Here is a 19,541-nt window from a genome sequence, read left to right as displayed (position 1 = left end):
TATTTCGATTATCTTGGATAAGAATAAATGTGTAATAAAAAATACGTATATTTGTATATTGATGATTTCGTATAAAAAGGTACGATTGGTAACAAGTTCTATTTAAGTACAAAAACACAGGATATGTATGTATTAAAAGTATAGAAATTGTTTAGGAGAATTCAGTTCCCCTCCTCTTGCCTTTGGTCTTTCTTCTATAGGTGTATTCAAGAGCGGATCGTAACGTCTTTGACGAAGATCATGTGCCTTTATGATCGTCTTCAATGTTTTGGCCTCGTTATACCGTAGTTTGAAAATATCAGCTTGGCATGGACTGTTTCTTGAGTTTGGCAATTACCTCAGATCTTTGTGGGCCTAAAGTATACTAGATAGAGTTCTCCAACCGAATATAGAGCGGGGTGATATCCGCCTCCAAGATATACTATAGTTTAGTTCGTTGTCTCCATCATATTAGATTGAATGTCAGATATCTTGACGCAAAATGCGTATTCGTGTTTCTCTACCCTCACGTCCAATTCGTACATTTATATTTTCCAGAATTTGATCAAAAAAAAAAAAATATTTTCCAGAATAAAATAGACAGAAGAAGAGATTCCCTTATCCATTAAAGAGGAAATACTAACCCATATACATATGTTTTGGTTGTTGAATATAAGTATGCGATATTATGTGTATATATATACTATATACAGAAAGTTAAACATTTATTTTAGTCTTTAAAAAAACTTATTTTAAAGTTCGGCGAAATGTTAAATTTGAAATTTTCACGGTGGTTCTCCCCGAAAGAAACCTTCTAGTTTTTTGTTTTTTTACATTTTACATTTAGTATTTATTATTGATGAAATTTAATTAGAATTATAAAACTTTCATAATAGATATAAAATCTATAGTATATATATATTTTATAATATTATTTATGAGTTTATTCAATCTGAACATGCAAGAATTACATATATATTAAAAAAAACAACGATTGCTCATCAATTTATATGGACAATATTTTGAAAATTTCGAATGTCTGAAATCAAATTTGCATGAATTTGAGTACTAGTATAATTGTAACTTTATATATAATAATTAAATTATAAAATTTGTAAAATTTGTGAAATAAGAACTTATAATTACTAAAATGATAAATCATGTATAAAATTATTTGAAAATATTATTGTCAAAATTTAAAAATATAAATCTAAAAATAGATTTTTAATAATGAAACTTTATATTTGAAGTTTTACTATTAAAACTCTTACAGTTTTAAGGTTGCTTTAGAACACATAAAACTTTTATTTAAAGTTATAAAGTTGATTTGGAGATGTTTCTAAGTCTCTTTAAATTGGTATTAATTATTATTATATATATATATATATATATATATATATATCTGGACACGAGTAAGAAAATATCATGTGTAGTCTTAATTTCATAATCAATCACACTTTTCATCTAAAAACTATGGTTACAACCACCATATAATTATAGAAGAAAAAATAATTAAATGGTTATAAAGAGGGAGAAAGAAGACAGACAGGGGAAGTGTTAAGTTCAAGTGGAGCTTTTAAAAAATAATGCAAATACTCTTTAATATTTTCTTATTCGAATTTATGAGAGAGTGTGTTTGTTGTTATTTTCCTCTTTTTGATTTGTTTAATAAGAAGTGGGCTTTTGACACATCGACCACCAAATGCTTTTTAGTGCTTCTCCGTGACGCAATTAATTTCCTTTTGATTCTCGTAATAACTTTGGTTTGTTATTCCTACTTTTATTGTCTTAAAATCTCTCCAACCATTTAAAGAAAGGATACGATTTCATAAATAAACAATAATCTAAAATTTTCATATTTGAGGGAAAACGTGTGTATACGATACTATCTCTCTCTACACTTAAAGTAGAAGCCTAACTAAAGAATAGTTTATTCTTTTCATTTTGTTCAAATATTTTATTTTTCTTCTTAAATACTTTCAGAAAGAATATTATTGTTTTGGCAACTGTATTTCTTTCTTTCGGTCAAACAAAAGAGAAATAGATTTAGATCGTTTGGTGGTGCGAGGAGTGGATTCCATACTGTATGATAAAGTGGTCTAATCATTGTTTGGTTGGACGAGTTTTAATTGATTTTATATTATTTGTTTTCCGTCCATTTTAATAGTTTAACCATGGATTTATCGAAGCAATAGCTATTCCGAATGATAAACTAAGTGAGTAACATTGATTTTGATCTAATTCAATATTTTTTAGTCACATTTTTTCTGGTTCTATTTTTTCACGTAACATGTCGCTAGTTGTAATTCCTAAAGTAAGTGACGTGGTAAGTTTTTGTGGCACATAATTAAGTATATGGGGCACATAGACGAGCTATAACTAACACATATGATGTAAGAGAACATTGCGACATGAGTGGATAAATAGTTGTACGCATTACACAACTTATGTTAATGTAGCACTTAACGAAATTACATGCATTGACGAAAATGTAAACTCTAATACAATGTAAACCCTAAACTTCCTAAAATTAAATATAAACAAATCATTGAACCGCCCACGTCGATATAAACCTTAATTTCCCGGAAAACTAATCCAAATGAAAAAAGAAGAAGCGATCCACGTATATTTTTATTGTCTACATACATGTACACCGAGTGTACTATTTCATATCACCAAAATATATAAGATTTTTTTTTGATCAAATTAAGTTTCGATTGATAAAGTTGTTTTCTCTACTCGGAAGCAGAGGAACGTAGATAATACAATGATGATTTAGCAATAGAATCAGTCTGAGTATTTGCTAAACGCAGAATGAAATTAAAGGAGATAAAGGTGAAGGAATGAGCCAACATATGGATATCATGAAGGATGCCTATCAACACCACGTCTTGTCCTTGTGACTTCAGGAGCAAGATGAGAGCCTTTGAGTCCGAAAAGACCTTAAGGCTGTTGACATGTGAAGATACTGCAGCAGTAACTGCAGCTTTAACCGCCAGTGCCTCAGCTACAAGGGCCAAGGGAACAAAGCGCCGGTGAGATGAGGAACCCTCTGCCACGAGTCCGTCGGAGTCTCGAAGTTGCCATCCGAGCCCGTAGTTGCCCGTTGATGCGTCCCACGCTGCATCTGAGAACACAGACCAAGTATACGAGTTAACATTAGGAGTAATAGTTGACATCAACGGAACCACATTCAGTGGTAGGGGGGTCTTGCTACGGTGGCTTGAGCCATACTCCAAGCTTTGGCATCTTGAATCGTTTTGAGGACTGTGTCCTTCTCAGAGTAAACTTTGTTATCAAATAGGAGTTTATTCCTATTAGTCCACGGAATCCATAGGATCCAGGGATAGAGTGGAGTGCTTCCCAGACCAATATATAAGATTATAACCCCACCTACAACCTCTAAATACTAAACATCCCAACCCCAATCCCTAGATATTAAACCTTATCCCAATCCCTCTCCAACTCCTAAATACTAAACCAAAATTCCAATCTGTAAATCCTAAACGCTAAATAAACCTTAAACCCAAATTTAAACACAAAATCCAAATAGAATGGAACAAAATAAATAACATAGTACATATTGGTGAAATTATGAAATGTTAATGATTGCATAAAAAAAGTCAATGATGACATCAACCATACCCTCTCGTCTTATAAATACTAAATCCTAAACTCTAATCACTAAACCCTTACCCAAATATAAATCCTAAACCCAAATATAAATATAAACCCAAATAGAATGGAACAAAATAAATGACATAGTATATATTGGTTAAATTATAAAATGTCTATGATTGCATGGAAGAAGTTAATGTTGACCTCACCCTTACCCCCTCACCTTCTAAATACTAAACCCTAAACTCTTTCACTAAACCGTAACCCAAATATAAAACCTAAACAAATATCAAAATCTAAAAAGTACATAATATAATGTAATATTAAACTATACTACGTAATATAAACTATATTATGTAATATTAAACTATGCAATATAGATCATAGTGCAATTTACAGCTTCAAAAACATATAACGAGAACTTAAGAAAGTTATAAACTATAGAATATAATAACAAAAATTGTTCATCTTCTACGATCAACTTTGAGGCGCACGCAACACGAGTCTTTGAAACTCTATTATTCACCACAACCCTTCACCATCAACATAGACAATGTTATCAACAATCCCACAAATCTGAGAAGGAAAAGAGGCTCGTATTGCTCCTTCTCACTGCTTCAACTATAATGTCGTTGTCTCGCAAATGATTTCAGAAGCGGAGACGATGTCCACTTTGCAACACACTTCGAGAAGGCAAATAAGCTATGTGAAGGTATGTGGCTTTGCAATAAACAAGAAAAACTTTTGAAACTTAATAATTATTAATTTAAATGTTTGTCTTGCATGTTTTGCCGGTTACAAGTAAGGATAATATGACAATTTTATATAAAAGGCATGAAAAACAGTGAAAAGGTAGGGTAATTTGTTAGTCAGTGAATTCTTAATTTTCGGCATCATACAACCCAATTTCTCTTTAACCATCTTAGTCGTTTTTTGTCAACCATCTTAGTCGTTTAATTATCGATAAATATTAGTTAGATATGAATATGGTTTGCAGATAATATTTTTAAAACTAGCCCTACACCAAAAATAATAATATCTAGCCTAAATCGATAAAAAAGACAAATTAGTGTCTAGACATTAGAAAAAGGAGTTATACCCACAAACCTTTTATGAATATGAAGCAAATTTTGTGGCACAAATATGCATGAAAAATGTAGTTGTGCATTTGTAATAACGATCCATAAATTTACCACGATCATTTCGTGGTCGAAAAACCATATTGTGCCACTAAATATTTTAGATTATTTTTGTAACAAAATAAAAAGTGGTTAATAAGTAGTTGTATACTGAAATTATTAAAAAAAATCACATTTTAAAAATAAAATAAATTTATATACTGAAATAATATAAATATAATGTTAAACCAAAAAATTATTTGTAAGTTAAATTTAGTTTATGAATTAGAATTAGTTTATAAACTGAATTTGATTTAATATTTCAATTGGTTTACCAATCAGTTTGGTTTCAACTAACTATAGATTTACAAACTCAAACATAATTAGAAATCAAAATAATCTAATTACAAAAATATAAATATATTTTATGTGTTGCCAGACTCTGATATATGCCATCGAAGGCAGTTCTTCGTCTACAGCGCATCTTCTCCGTCGTCGTCTTGGGTAAGTCTCTGTGCTGTCTCCGGTAAGTTGAAGTTATTAATTATATTTTTTTTTACTTAAGATCCAATTTTATATAGAGAAAATAGGATTACTTTATTTTTAATTTACATGTAATTATTTAAATATTTATAAATAAAATTTAATTTATTTTGTAAATTATTTTAATGATTTAAAACTTAATGTTTCAAAAGTTATGTTTAGGCATGGGTTTAAATTTTGAAAAAGGGATTTTGTTGTATAGTTTTGTATAAAGTTTGAAAATTAAGGTTTGATGTTTAGATTTAAAGTTTGAGGTTTATGTTTTAAAAGTAGCTTAAAATTATACTCTTTTATAATATATGGTTTATTTTGTTAATAGGGTTTTGGTTTGGATTAGTGTTTGGGGTTTGGGATTTGTAGTTTGGAGATTACTGTTTGAGGTTATACTTAAGCTTTGAGATTAAAGTTTTGGAGATTAAAGTTTGGAGATTAAAGTTTTACTAAATATTGGTGGAAAAATCATGACTATTTTTAGCAACATATTGTTTCGTGACAAATTCATAGTTGTTTTTGCCACAATTCAGACACAAATGACCATGTTTCATGTTTGTGTTTTTCGTAGCTTTTTAAAATTTACCAAAAAGATTTTATGGCTATAAACGATTTTTCTTCTAAGATTTAATATTAATGATGCCACAATAAAAATGAATGGATTATTTTTAATAATGCCTACATAATAGTATTCATTTTTAAAACCAGAAATTTTAAATTTCACTTATATTATGGATGCAGCATAGAATTAAATAATTATTTATTATATTTTGATATTTCAAAATTTATTACTTTTAAGAGTAGATTTCAGAAGAATTTATGGGATTAGTTGTTTGGGAGGATTTAGTTTATTCAAAATTTTCCCTTATATTTTGGTATTTGTACAATTGGTTTTTAAATATCATATTATTGGATTAAATATTTATACAAAAAATTTCATAATTTCACTTTTTTGTTAAAAATTAAGGAATTCAGCATTAAAATGTATCAAATGTTGTTTGAAAGGATTTGAGAGATCATTTATAGTTGAAAGTCAATGAATACAAATACCACCTCCTATAATGGAGTTGAAGGTTTTTTATTTCATTTTTTATTTTCAGTTTTAATCATAAAAATTAAAATTGATGAATGAAAATATCATTTTCTGTAAATTCAAATTTATCAACAAGAAAAAAAATATGAATTTTTTTCAAGGATTTGTTTCAAATATGATCTAAAATTTGTGATCAAACAAAAAATTGACTCTTTTTGATTTTTTTTTGGTTTGATCTTTCACTCAAAAAGATTAAATTGTTTATGAAAAAACAATATTTCTTTTCATTCAGAAATAGAGTGTTTTTACTCAATCGTCCACATTTTCATCACTTACTCACAAAATTGCCATCGTCATTAGTACACCAACCACCATTAACAGTCAAAATCAAGTTCTAAATGAATCAGAAATCGACATCTACTTCTTCATATCTTATTTCTTACACACACAAACGATTTCTCTTTCATTTACTCTCTCATTTCATCCTAAAAAGTTAAACTTTTTAATTTGAAAATTATATTTTCATTGGAGTTAATCAAATTCATGATTCTTGGCCAATAACGAGTGGATATCTTTCATTAAGAGGCTATGGGTGAGTGGAGAATATCACCATATTTATGTATAATATTCAAAATAAAATTTAGATCTGTTTGGCTTAAAAGACTTTTCCATAAGTCTTCTCCACTAAGAAAACTTTTGAAGAAGTCTTTAGGTCAAGGCGTAGGTTAGTTTTGCAATGGACTATTTTTTTGTGTTTTTTCACAGAATACTTCTCTAAAAATCTGCTACATTTTCTTTGTAACCAAAACATTTGACTAAACTTCTCGAGAAGTTTTCGTAAAATTGAGAACTTCTTACATACAGTCAAACATGGCAAGCTGCAAAACTAACATACACAGACTTCTTTCTAGATTTTGGAAGCTTCATGTGATAGTAAAAAGACTTCTCTAAAAGCTTTCTATGAAAAAGTTAAAAAATTTCAAAATTTTGGTCAATTGTAAAATTAACATGATTATCTGAGATAACTCCTAGAGAAGTCTGCTCTAGTAAAATTAAATTTTTATCTAAATATAAAAGTAAACCAATAATTTACAAAGTAAGACTTTCAAGAAGCTTGGTAATCTTTGAGAAGTCTTCATTTGTTAATTTGTAACTGTAAAAATAAACTATAAAAAAAGATTTCTGAAGAAGTCTGTTGTGAATCGACTTTTCAAAAAATATTCTCCATTAATTTTAGTAAATTTCTTTTTTTCCAAACTTAAAATGAATTTGAAGCCTTTCTTGTTTATTCATGTGCGTATTTATCAATTTTGAACAACGTGAGTAAATTTGATAATTTGTATTGTATATAATGATGACATTAGCAAAATTTGATAATATTTAGTAAAATTATATCTAGAAATACATTTAAATTCCATGAAAATATTTCATATGCAGCAAATAGTATAACAAAAACAATATAAAAGTAAAATTTCTAATATTTAGTTAATATATATACAACAAAAAAACTATTTTTCTTATTTTGTAACAAAATATATTCTAAAAATAGAGAAATCTTAACAAGGAATTTTTTGTAAACTAATAACTCTATAAATTAATGAATTTCCATAGTCCCAACATTTAATTTTAGATTTTTACTGTATCTAGTTTTGTCCATTGTAAAATTATTTGTTGTTACACATATGCATATTTCGATGAGTCATGCATGATGAGTGTTTTTTTACTTCAAAAATATATTCTATTATTCAAATATAAACCTTTTAAAAAGTCAGATTGAATTAGAACAACCAATGAAAAAACAAATCTCTATGTAAAGCATGGGCGATCTTTGCTAGTAAAATCTGCAGTTTTGTTTTACGATCGAGATTGATAAACAAACTTAAAATTTACTTAAAAAATATATTCTATTATTCAAAATATAAACCTTCTAAAAGTCAGACTGAGTTAGAACAACCAAAGAAAAAAAAATCTCTATGTAAAGCATGAGCGATCTTTGTTAGTAAAATCTGTAGTTTTATTTTACGCTCGAGATTAATAAACAATCTTAAAATCTTGGAATCTTTCTCAATGAGTATTTATTTAAAGAATATCATTAACTCTAATGTTTTGTCATTAACAATATGCATTATACCCAATTGAACCCTCAGTTCATGTAGCAACGATACTTGTACAATTTTTTTTTGATCAACTTAAATTCATTAAAAAATTAAAAAGGGTTCAGCCCATTACATGGCCCAGAATAGAATCTGAAGCATGACTCAGAAACAAAGTAGAAGCAGATGAGGGGTCGTGCATGACCTTCTTTCCAAACGATCGGCATCCAAGTTATCAGATCGAGAGACGTAAGAGAAAGAGATAGAGACAAACAAATCTGAGAGACTTTTGATATCAAAGACGACACCAACGATCTCTTTATCCATCAGATTGCTATTGATCGCTCGAACGAGCGTTTGGTTGTCAGAGAAAAACCTAATGCTCTCGATGTTACTTGACAGAGCGTGCTGGAGCATAGAGGGACATTCAAGCGCTTCTTCCATCAGAGGGGAGCTGGCAAACTCCTGGACCTCTGATCCCCGACCCATCTGTCCGTATTGGGTAGATAACACTCATCCGAGTCCTGCCTGAAGCGAATCCTTCTCCCAAGAGGCGTTTGTGTGGAATCGAGTAAGGCTTTGGTTGATTAAATGTTGGTTACTTCTGCCTTGAGCCCTGTTTTCTTATCCAGTAGTTCGCTGTTTTGTGTCTTGGGGAGATAACCATTCTCGAGCGGAAGTGATACTGCGAAGCACAACTTCCTCAGGAGATGAGGTCTTATTCTCAAAGATGAGTTGGTTTCTAGCTATCTAAATCTGCCAACAAACCCATGGTAAAATGTTCTCGATAATACATGTTCGTGGGAGACAGAGAGTTTTGCGGGAAGTCACCAAAATAGAGTCAAAAGTCTGCTGAGCAGCTAGGTGAATTACGTTGTTGATAGGTAACAGATTCCAGACCCTTTGAGCAAAGTTACAATTGAAGAAAATATGCATCTCTGATTCTGTTGCTCCACACCTCCGACTGGAAACATTTGTAGTGTAGCCTTTCCTTTGAAGGTTTTCTCCAAATGGTAGCGCTCTCTGAAGAATGGGCCACAAAAAGACTTTGAGCTTAGGGGAGAAAGCGCCTGACCATACATCTTTAAACCAGTTCATAGCGCTGATGGGGTTGATGTTGTGGCCTGTAGTCATGGCTGAGTGGTATCCAGATTTTACTGAGTAAATTCCAGATCTTAATGGTTGCCAAATAAAGGCATCCTCCACTCCCATTCGACTAGGCCTTAGACATTGAATAGCTGCAGCCATACTAGGTAACAATTCTTCAATTTTCCTGGTATTCCACTTAAGGTCAGACGTAAGGAGATCGGAGACTCTTAGATCACTTGCATCCTCTGTTATAGGACCATAGGTCTTGATATTACTTGACAGAGATATCTAGGAATCTTGCCATAATTTTGTGTGTTTCACCATTTCCTATGGCCTTTCCCAGGTTGTCCCGAAGGAGGTTTCTTCCGTGGAGCACACTCCATCCATGGGAGCAGGATGCAGACGCATCAATGTTCAGGAAGGATCTGTTATGGCAGTACTTTCCAAGAAGGGTTCTTGCCAGAAGACATGTTGGTGCCGTTACCAAACGCCATGCAATTTTTGCTAGCATGGCTTGGTTGAAGGTCTGAATTTTTCTAAAGCCCTAGCCACCAACCGATTTTGGTTTTGAGAGGTTAGTCCAGGAAACATAACAAAGTTTTCTTTTCTCATCAATCCCGTCCCACCAGAACCTAGTTAGAACAGACTGAATATGCTTGCATAGGCTGACTGGTAGCTAAAAGCAAGACATTGAGTAGGTAGGGATGGCCGTTAGTACTGATTTTACCATTGTCATCTTTCCTGCTTTTGATAGGTGATGAGTGGACCATTTTGCAGTTCTCTTCTTGATCTTATCTACCGTTGAGGTAAAGAGATCCTTCTTCCTCCTTCCAAAGTGCTTTGGCAAGCCCATATACTTCCCAGTTCCTCCTTTTTGTATATCTAGGATAAGCATTGTAGCATTTTTTATAGGAGCTGGAGTCTTAGAAGAGAAGGTGATTGATGATTTGTTGTTGTTTATCTTCTGTCCAAAGGCCAGTTCATACTCAAGGAGGATGTCTTTTAGTGCTTGGCAAGATTCTGGAGTAGCATAGCAGAAGAACATCGTGTCATCTGCAAACAACAAATGGTTTATCCATGGAGAACCTCTAAATACTCTCACACCCGAGAAAGTCCCCTGCGCTCCACCGCCTTACATAAACATGTAAGTACTTCTCCACATAAGATGAACAAATAGGGCGACATCAGATCCCCTTGTCTGATCCTTCTCTGAGGAGTAATAGAACCATACACAGCTTCATTGATTAAGTAGGAGTAAGTTACAGTTGTAATGCATTGAATAGTCAGATTGATCCATTTCTCGTGGAACCCCAGTCTCTGAAGTACTTGTATGATAAAATCCCACTTCAAACGGTCATAAGCCTTGCTCATGTCAGTTTTCACTGCCATGAGGCACTTTTTCTCTGCTTGTGATGTCGTTAGGTAGTGGAGTACTTCGTGTGTAATGAGTACGTTTTCTGAAATAGCCCTCCCAAGAATGAAAGACGATTGGGTCTCTGAGATTATTTAGGTTAGGACAGGCTTTATGCACATAGCTAGCAACTTTGATATGATCTTGTACAAAACATTGCATAAAGCTATTCGTCAATAGTCTAAAACTTGTTTAGCTCATGTAAACTTGGGAATAAGTCTCACATGTATCTTATTCAAAGAAGTAGGCATAGATCCCGATGAAAAGGATTGTTGGATCTCTAGGACAATAGCTGGTCCAACTGTTTCCAAATTAGATTGAAAGAAAGTTGCAGAGATGCCATCTGGTCCGGGTGCCTTGTCTGCATGAATAGCTAGGAGAGCTTTAATTTCCGTAGGAGATGGGCCTCTGATAAATAACTCGTTCATCCCCCTTGATCCGCAGGGTTCCAAGGCGTTGAAAACAGTTTGTGAACCCGCAAAGGAGGCAGAAGTGAAGAGCTTCGTATAGTATTGGGAGATGATTCTTGCAATATGTTCCTCTTCGAAATCAGGTACCTGTGCTTCATCTTCCAAAACTGTCAATTTGTTTTTTGTTCGACGTCCTCTTGTAACTGCATGGAAGTATCCAGTGTTGGAGTCTCTCTGGGTCAGCCAGATGAGTTGCCTACTCCTCTACCTCCAAAACTCCTCCGATCCTCTGCTTTATAAGCCACTAGCAGGTGCATGTTTATCTCACCTAACATACTTTGATCATGGGTTGAGGCTGTCATAGCCTCCTCCAATTGGTGCTTTAATGAGATAATTTTCTTTTGACTGTTCAGCTGTGTTTCTGGACTGCACTTTGAGATAGCCTTCCGACATAGAGCTAACCGAGATTCCACTGTTAGGTGTGAGAAGTTGGACCAGATATCAGATATTAGCTTTTTGACTTCATCATTGTCCTTTAGGCGTCTGTCATATCTGAAAATCCGATTGCCTTTTTTCCTTGTAGGGTCCATAAACGACAGCAAGGGGCGGTGATCTGATCCTTCATAGCGCAAGTATTGGCTCCTGCAGGAGGGATAGAGCTCTGTTCATTCCGTGTTGCTGATGTCCCTTTCCAAACGATAGTGTACGAGGTGGGTGCGTCTAATTCCCATCCACGCGGGGAAGTTTCCCAATTGCTTTAGATCAAACAGTTCGTTCTGAGAGAGGAAAGTTCTGAAGGAACATAAAGTACCCTCCGCTCTATCAGGCCCCCCTTGTTTTTCATTATTGTTGATTATTTTATTAAATTCACCAGTTAGGAACCAAGCTTCTCGTGATTGAGGTTGGAGATTTGTAATCTCTGACCAAACTGCTTGCCTCTTCCTGTGGTCATGTTCCCCATATACAAAGGTGGCATGGAAGGAAACGCCTTTGTAAGTTATTCTAGCGTCGATGAAGTTGTTTGTAGAAGATAGTATGAACAGATCGATCTCCTTCCTCCAAGCTAGGTAAATTCCTCCTCCTCCCGGACTATGAGGTGGAACTAAGGAGCCGGGGGTGCAGGATTGTAAAAATCCTTCTTCGTTTTTGAGATAGCTGGAATCAATTGTGTTCTTGGTTCTACTGACGCTCTTGAGGGTCCTGTTGTGTTGCAGGAAACCCTTCTAGAAGTATTCCCAAGTGTAGTTTATCTGGCCAAGGCCCCTTGGTGTCTCACTGGTGATTGATGAGCAGAGGAGATGTTTCTCTTCCTGGAGTTAGCTCCTCTGAGCACTTTAGAACTCGCTCTAGCTAGTCTGAACTTCGCAGGTACATGTTTAGTTTTCTCTGATCTACCAAGTTTGAAACGGAGTTAGTCTGCGTGGTTTGAGCTAATTGACTGTGTTCTCCATCTTCCTCTGGGGGTAGTTGCACAAGTGGCAGTATAGGTGCCTCTGTTCTTATTTCAACACTGCCTTGTCTGGGTGTAAGGTTTTCAATTGGGGATCTTGAGAAAGGTGAGTAGCTCGTTCCTTGCACAATTATCAAGTCTTATCTTTCATCCCCCTCTTCTACTTGATAACCTTAACTGGGGGGATTTTGCACAGGTTGTAAAGCCCGAATGGTGGAATCCGCAGGGGGACTCTGGTAGTTACTTGAGCTTGGTCCTTGCTCTGGGATCTCACGAGCTGCCTCTGTTGCAGCCACAATGATACTAGCAGCAATTTCCTCCAATAAACCTAAGGCATCTCCTCTCAGGACTCTTTGCTTCCTTGCTTCTGCCTCCGTCGGATCCACACAACTCAGATACTGCAGCGTCACGTGGTTAAGATCTTCCATCACCTCATTTGTTTGAATTTGCTTAAGAATTGGTTGAGACTGACGGTGAGTTACGTCTTCTTATAGTCTTCCTTTGCAGGTGTAGTATGGAGAGGCATCCCCGTGTCAGGTCTTCTCGGAATTACTTCTGGTTGTTTGACATGCCATTGATTCATCTCTCTATGGGGGAGAAGAGGCCTGTTCCTTAAATCTCTTCTTTCCACTTCTTCCCGATGTCTAGTGAAAGGAGGAGAGGAGTATTGTGTTGGTTCCTCTCGCCCAGTTCTTATTGTCCAGTCGGTTCTTGTTTAGTTTTCAGTGAGTCGTCTGCTCCATTCCGGCGGTGGAGGGTTCCTAGTCTGTTTGGTGCTGACTCTGCTTCCAAAGGCATTTCCATATCTGTCTCTTCTGCTTTGGAAGTTCGTTTGTGGGAGGTTGCTCTCTCTTTCGGAGTTCTCTTTTCAACTTCTCCCCTTGTCTTACCAGTGCTGTAGAAGGTGACTGCTCTCTGGACGAAAGTAGATTATGCCTTGGGACTACACTATCCATGACATCAGTGTTTTGAGTTCTCTTCAGTTTTGTTTCCGCATGATATACAGGGCAGTAAGCAACCGGGTGGCATAGTGAGAAGCATAAGAAGCAGTGGTTTTCCTAATTTTTGTACTCCAGGGTAATGATGTTTTCTTCTCCTGATTCATACTCCATGATATATTGCTTGACCAAGGGTTTTAGACCATCAATCAGTACTCTCATCCTTGTTGTTTTCTTTGAGTTGAGTCGGGTGCTCCAGGTCACCTAACTCAAAGCCCACATTCCGAACCATTTTTTCATGCCAGTAGTAGTGTAGTGGAATAGCTTTGATCACAGAAATCATAGATAAATAGATGAAATTGCAATAAAATAAAATATAAAAAACTAAAGGAGTTCCAGGAGGACTCTGAAGGAGTTCCTCCTTTCTCTCATAACCTAGAACTATGAATTAAAGAAAGCGTGTAACCGTCAACAACGGCTTAGAAATACATAAATAGGGTTTCTGATCGTCCATGGATATTTTGGTAACTTTGTGTGGCTTCTGGGCTTCAGTAGGTCTTGAAATATGCTTGTCCTACGTTCTGACATCACCGTCGATCAATGGCAAGGGTGCACCATCGATCGACAGTCCTTCATCTCCTCGAAAGCTTCCTCTCGCAAGGTAGACTGACCACTCATTAGTAAAACGGGCATAACGTCTGCTATAAGATGCTGATTGACCTCAAACCGGTAGCATTGGAAAGCTAACTCAAACCTATATATTATATCTAAAGATGGGCTCAATATAACAGTAGGAAGGTCTCCATACATAGCTAAACTTTTGACGCGTCTGTGAAGCTCTTCACTCAAAAGGCTCCAAAAGACACCAAAATTACCACTTTCCTCCAAATAGTACATGAACCTGTAAATACTCTAAATAGACTTTATATCGTAGTAAATATATATTTAAACACTTATAAACCATGGCTAAAAATGAGCAAAATCAATGGTCTATTATAATTGTAAACAATTATGACGCAAAGACTTAGATGAGGTTAGAACTGAGTTTAGTACCCCATTTGGATATAGGTCGGTTCTTTGGATATCATTTTCTAGGTTTCGAAAAGGTCTATGTATCATTAAACATGTCAAATTTGAGTTGGGTTCTCCTAGATGCGGGTGGATACGTTTCTCACGTAAAATCATGAATTTTTTTGGATATATCTGGTTTTGGTTTGGTTATTTTTAGATGAAATTATTGGAATATGTTCGAATATTTTATATCCATGTTACCAAAACTTATCAAAATAACTAAAAATATCCACTTCTTTAATAGTTCTTATATATGGGGACAGTTATGCTTTTTAAAAAAACTATTCCTACTTTTCGTGCCATGATTATATATATTCCTCTATCATCTCAAATTATTAACTATATATATATATATATATATATATATATATTATATTTCTATGTACATGGGTCATAACTAAGAAAACATACACTATAATAAAAACGAACTAGGTATATGGTTTGAAGTTGTGACAAAATAAAAGGATATATGGTTGGGTCGATGATCTATTTCCCAACCAAAACTATCATATAGCATCAAATCCCCACCAAACTATGACCTAGTGTGAGATCTCCATAAACTGAAAGTTGTAAACTTATTTCTTCTCGGATTAAAAGTTTAAAACTTATTTCTCTACAAATCTTGGTTTTATCCGGTGTATTGTTAACCAAAAATATTTACCAAAAATTTAACCGATTAAATTTAACTAACCAAATAAAAAAATCCAATTTTAAAGAAAATCCTGACTCGAAAACAATTTGACCCGGTTTCTTTCTTCTACACCCGACTCTTAATTTTTTTTCAACTTCTTCTTATTCAGACCAAACTAAGAAGAACAAGATAATGGAGGATTTAGTAAATGGAGATTATGTACAGGTATGCCACTAATAAGATGGTGCATGAGCTGAAATTGAAAATGGAGGATTTAGTTAATGGAGATTATGTGAAATTAAGAGGAGGATCAGGATGTTCTTGAGGGTCTGTGTCGTCTATCTGGTTTTGGGTTAAATTCACCTCCCTCGTCGCTTGTTTGGGTGGATTGGAATTTGTGATTATCAAATAGATTGCTTCGTTTCTGTTCAAAAATGTGGATATTTTTATTTTTGGGTTTTGATGGTTGAAAATTAGGGTTCTTGCGTGTTTAGATTGAGCATATGTATAAGGTTATAAGCATTGAAAGCCAAATTTTGACGCTTTAAGATTTCCCCCAAATCTAGAATATGTGTTCATGAGCTATGTTTTGTGTTCTTCATCGACCATGTTTGATTGTTTCAAAGAATTTGGACATTTGTAATGTGAAGCTTATGAACGGTAATCTTCATATATATCATAGAAGAGTGGCTACATCATGATTATATACAGATACGACTAATACTCTAGGAGCTCTGTATTTACATATGTTACCATAAGTGTATTATGAGAATATTACAGACTTGATAGAGAGGGATCTAGTATCCTTAACACGCCCCCTCAAGACGGAGAGGGTTCAGCCACTCCAATCTTGTTTCGTAGTTCAGTATATCTTTGACGAGGAAGCGGCTTTGTTAGTGCATCAGCCAACTGGTCTTTTGTATTGACGTGAGACACTCTGAGCATTCCATGTTGTATCTGGCCGCGGATGAAGTGGTAATCAAGAGCAACATGTTTCATACGGGAATGAAACACCGGATTGGCACAAAGAAAAGTAGCACCGAGATTGTCACAGTATATGACTGGAGGAGAGATTAAGACGATACCCAGTTCAGTGAGCAAGTTGCAAATCCATCTGATCTCTGCTGATGTGTTTGCCACCGATCTGTATTCCGCTTCTGTACTTGAACGGGCAACTCCAGATTGCTTCTTTGCAGTCCACGAAACAGGTGACTTTCCGAGATAGACAATGTGAGCATTTGTAGAGATGAAATCATCAGCATCGCCTGCCCAGTCAGCATCAGAAAAGGCATGGAGACTGAGAACATTCCGAGCTGAGAAGTAAATGCCATGAGAGGGAGTAGCTGCAAGATATCTCAGAATTCTTTTTGCTGCCTGCCAGTGAAGATCAGTGGGTCGATGCATGAACTGAGAAAGTCGGTTAACAGCATAAGCGATGTCAAGGCGTGTAAACTGTAGATACTGAAGACTTCCAATGAGTTTCCTATACTCCTTTGGATCATCAATGGCAGTGCCAGACCTCGATGTTAGCTTGGGAGCAGAAGCCATGGGCGTACAGACAGGGTTGGCATCTTCCATCTTGTATTGATGTAGGAGATCAAGGATGTACTTCCGTTGAGATAGGTGAAGGCCACTGCTGGTTCGAGAAGCTTCAATGCCAAGAAAATAATTGAGTTCCTCCGGGTCTTTGAAAAACGTGAGGCAAGAAGGGTCAGAATCCGCGTGATGGCCGCCCTGTTATTCCCAGTTATGAGAATATCATCAACATAAACTAGCAAATACATTAGTTCTTTCCCATTGTTATAGATGAAGAGGGACGTGTCCGCCAGTGAGTTTTTGAAGCCAAGACTGAGGAGAAAGGTTTGAAGTTCTTCGTACCAAGCACGGGGTGCTTGTTTGAGTCCATAGACAGCTTTCCGAAGACGACAAACATGGGATGGTTTGTCTCGATCAATGAAGCCGGGTGGTTGCTCCATGTAAACTTCCTCTTTCAGAGTTCCTTGAAGGAAGGCATTATTGACATCTAGTTGTTGGATAGGCCATGATCGAGAGACTGCAATATCCAGGATAAGACGGATTGTGGTCGCCTTTATGACCGGACTGAATGTAGAAGTATAATCACGCCCAAACTGCTGTGTGTAGCCTTTGGCAACGAGGCGGGATTTACAGCACTTATCACTCCCATCTGCAAAGAACTTATTAGTATAAATCCAGCGACAACCAATGATATTTTGATGAGCTTGACGAGGAACGAGCTCATAGGTCTGGTTGCGAGCAAACGCATCCAATTCAGTTGACATAGAGCCTCTCCACCTCTTATCAAGTAACGCTTGGTTCACCGTCCTTGGTTCAGGAGGGTAGTTGTTGGTGTATCTAGCTGAGAGGTTGAGTTTGGTTTTTGGTTTGGAGATGTTATTCTTTTGACGGGTGGTCATGGGATGTTTATTTGCTATTGTCGGGGCTGGTTCTGGAGGAAGGGAGGAAGACGACGAGGGTTGAGAAGATGGATTTGTGGTTGGGCCTAAAGGGTTTGTGGTTAGGTTTTCAGGTTGGGCCTGAGATGGTTGTGGGCTTCGTTGGTTTGGATTTGGAGAAGAATTATTTTGGGTGTATGGGCTTGGGTTGGTTTGGTTTAAAGGAAGAGGGCCGGTTTGATTTGAAAGATTAGAGTTAGGGATCATACCTGATTGTGTTTCACGAACAACGCCACCGTCTGAGTTCTCCGATGTCACCGGCGGTGGAGAAGCTATCCTCGGGGTCCCCAGAGATGGCACAGTAGAGTCAGCGAGTGGCGGTCTGAGGGGAATAAGAGAGTGTAAAGGTTCATTTTGCTGAGGTGAGTTGGGTTCGGAGGAAGCTCGGGGTTTGGAAGATCGTGGAAAGGGGAAGACTTGTTCATCGAACTGAACGTGTCTGGAGACATAGATTCTCCTTGTTGTCGGCTGGAGACATAAATAGGCACTCTGAGATGTGGAGTATCCCAAGAAGACACACGGAGTAGAACGGTTGTCAAGTTTATGAGTGCTATAAGGGCGAAGCCAGGGAAAGCATAAACAACCAAAGATCTTCAGCTTGTCATAGTTAGGAGTGGTTCCAAACAGCTTTGCAAATGGAGATGTCATGTTCAAAACCGGAGTTGGGAGACGATTTATGAGATAAACGGCGGTGGAGAACGCATACGTCCAGTAGCTGCGAGGCATTCCTGCGTGAGATAAGAGAGAGAGTCCGGTCTCAACGATGTGGCGGTGCTTGCGTTCAGACACTCCATTGTGTTCAGGGGTATGGGGGGGGAGAAGTGAGATGAGATATGCCGGCTGCAGAGAGGAGGAGGACTTGAGCGCCAGGTACTCTCCACCATTGTCTGAGTATAAAGTACCGATTTTGAGGTTGAACTTATTCTCCACAAGAGCTTTAAAAGCAGTGAAAACCTCACGGACTTGGGACTTGGTTTTCAAGGGGTAGAGCCACGAGTACCGTGTAAAATGATCAACAAAGACTACATAATATTTGTAGTTGTCGACAGAGATCACAGGAGACATCCAGACATCAGTGAAAATATATTCAAGAGGTTTGTTTGAGGAGATTGAGGTTGAGAAAAAGGTAGTTTATGGGATTTATTAATAGAACAATCTGGGCACAACGAAGGCTGTGAAGAAGAATGCAACACTGGAATAGAAAACTTTGAAACAATAGTTTTTAAAGTAGACAAAGAGGGTGGCCCAAGCGATCATGCCAGTCTTTAAGAGTAGGTGTAGGTTGGTGGAGACGAAAAAGGATTGAAGGGTGGAAGGGGAAGCTGGCCACTCGTATAACTCATTCTTGGTTCTGCCGTGGAGCAATGGGGCACCCGAGGATAGATCCTTCACCTGAAAGTGAGCAGGGAAAAATTCAACGGAGACTTTGTTAGCGTTACACAACCGATATACTGAGATAAGGTTCTTGTGAATGTTAGGAACACAGAGAACATTAGTTAAAGACAAGGGTTAGAGGAAGAGGGAAAAGATAGTGAACCAGTGTGCGTTATTGGCAGAGGAGAGCCATCGCCTATGAGCACAGCATCGTTGCCATTGTACGGTGAGTGCAGAGCAAGGTTGTCAAGATCGTTCGTCATATGGTGAGTGGCCCACTGTCGAGAAGCCAGGAGTTGTTCAGAGTGGTTGCACCAA

General features: G+C 36.3%; 1 long non-coding RNA gene across 1 annotated transcript; it reads left to right on the top strand.

The window, feature by feature from the left end:
- The first annotated feature begins 10,105 nt into the window (after nt 1–10,105).
- Nucleotides 10,106–13,867, top strand: LOC125600309. The gene is made up of 3 exons (XR_007333702.1): nt 10,106–10,270; nt 10,439–11,596; nt 11,699–13,867. It is a non-coding gene; the product is annotated as an uncharacterized LOC125600309 (long non-coding RNA).
- The last annotated feature ends 5,674 nt before the right edge of the window (nt 13,868–19,541 follow it).

The sequence above is a fragment of the Brassica napus genome, unplaced genomic scaffold (assembly GCF_020379485.1).
Source record: "Brassica napus cultivar Da-Ae unplaced genomic scaffold, Da-Ae ScsIHWf_2186;HRSCAF=2839, whole genome shotgun sequence".
Lineage (NCBI taxonomy): Eukaryota > Viridiplantae > Streptophyta > Magnoliopsida > Brassicales > Brassicaceae > Brassica > Brassica napus.
Note: the sequence above shows the minus strand (reverse complement) of the source record. Positions and strands in the feature narration are given on the sequence as shown.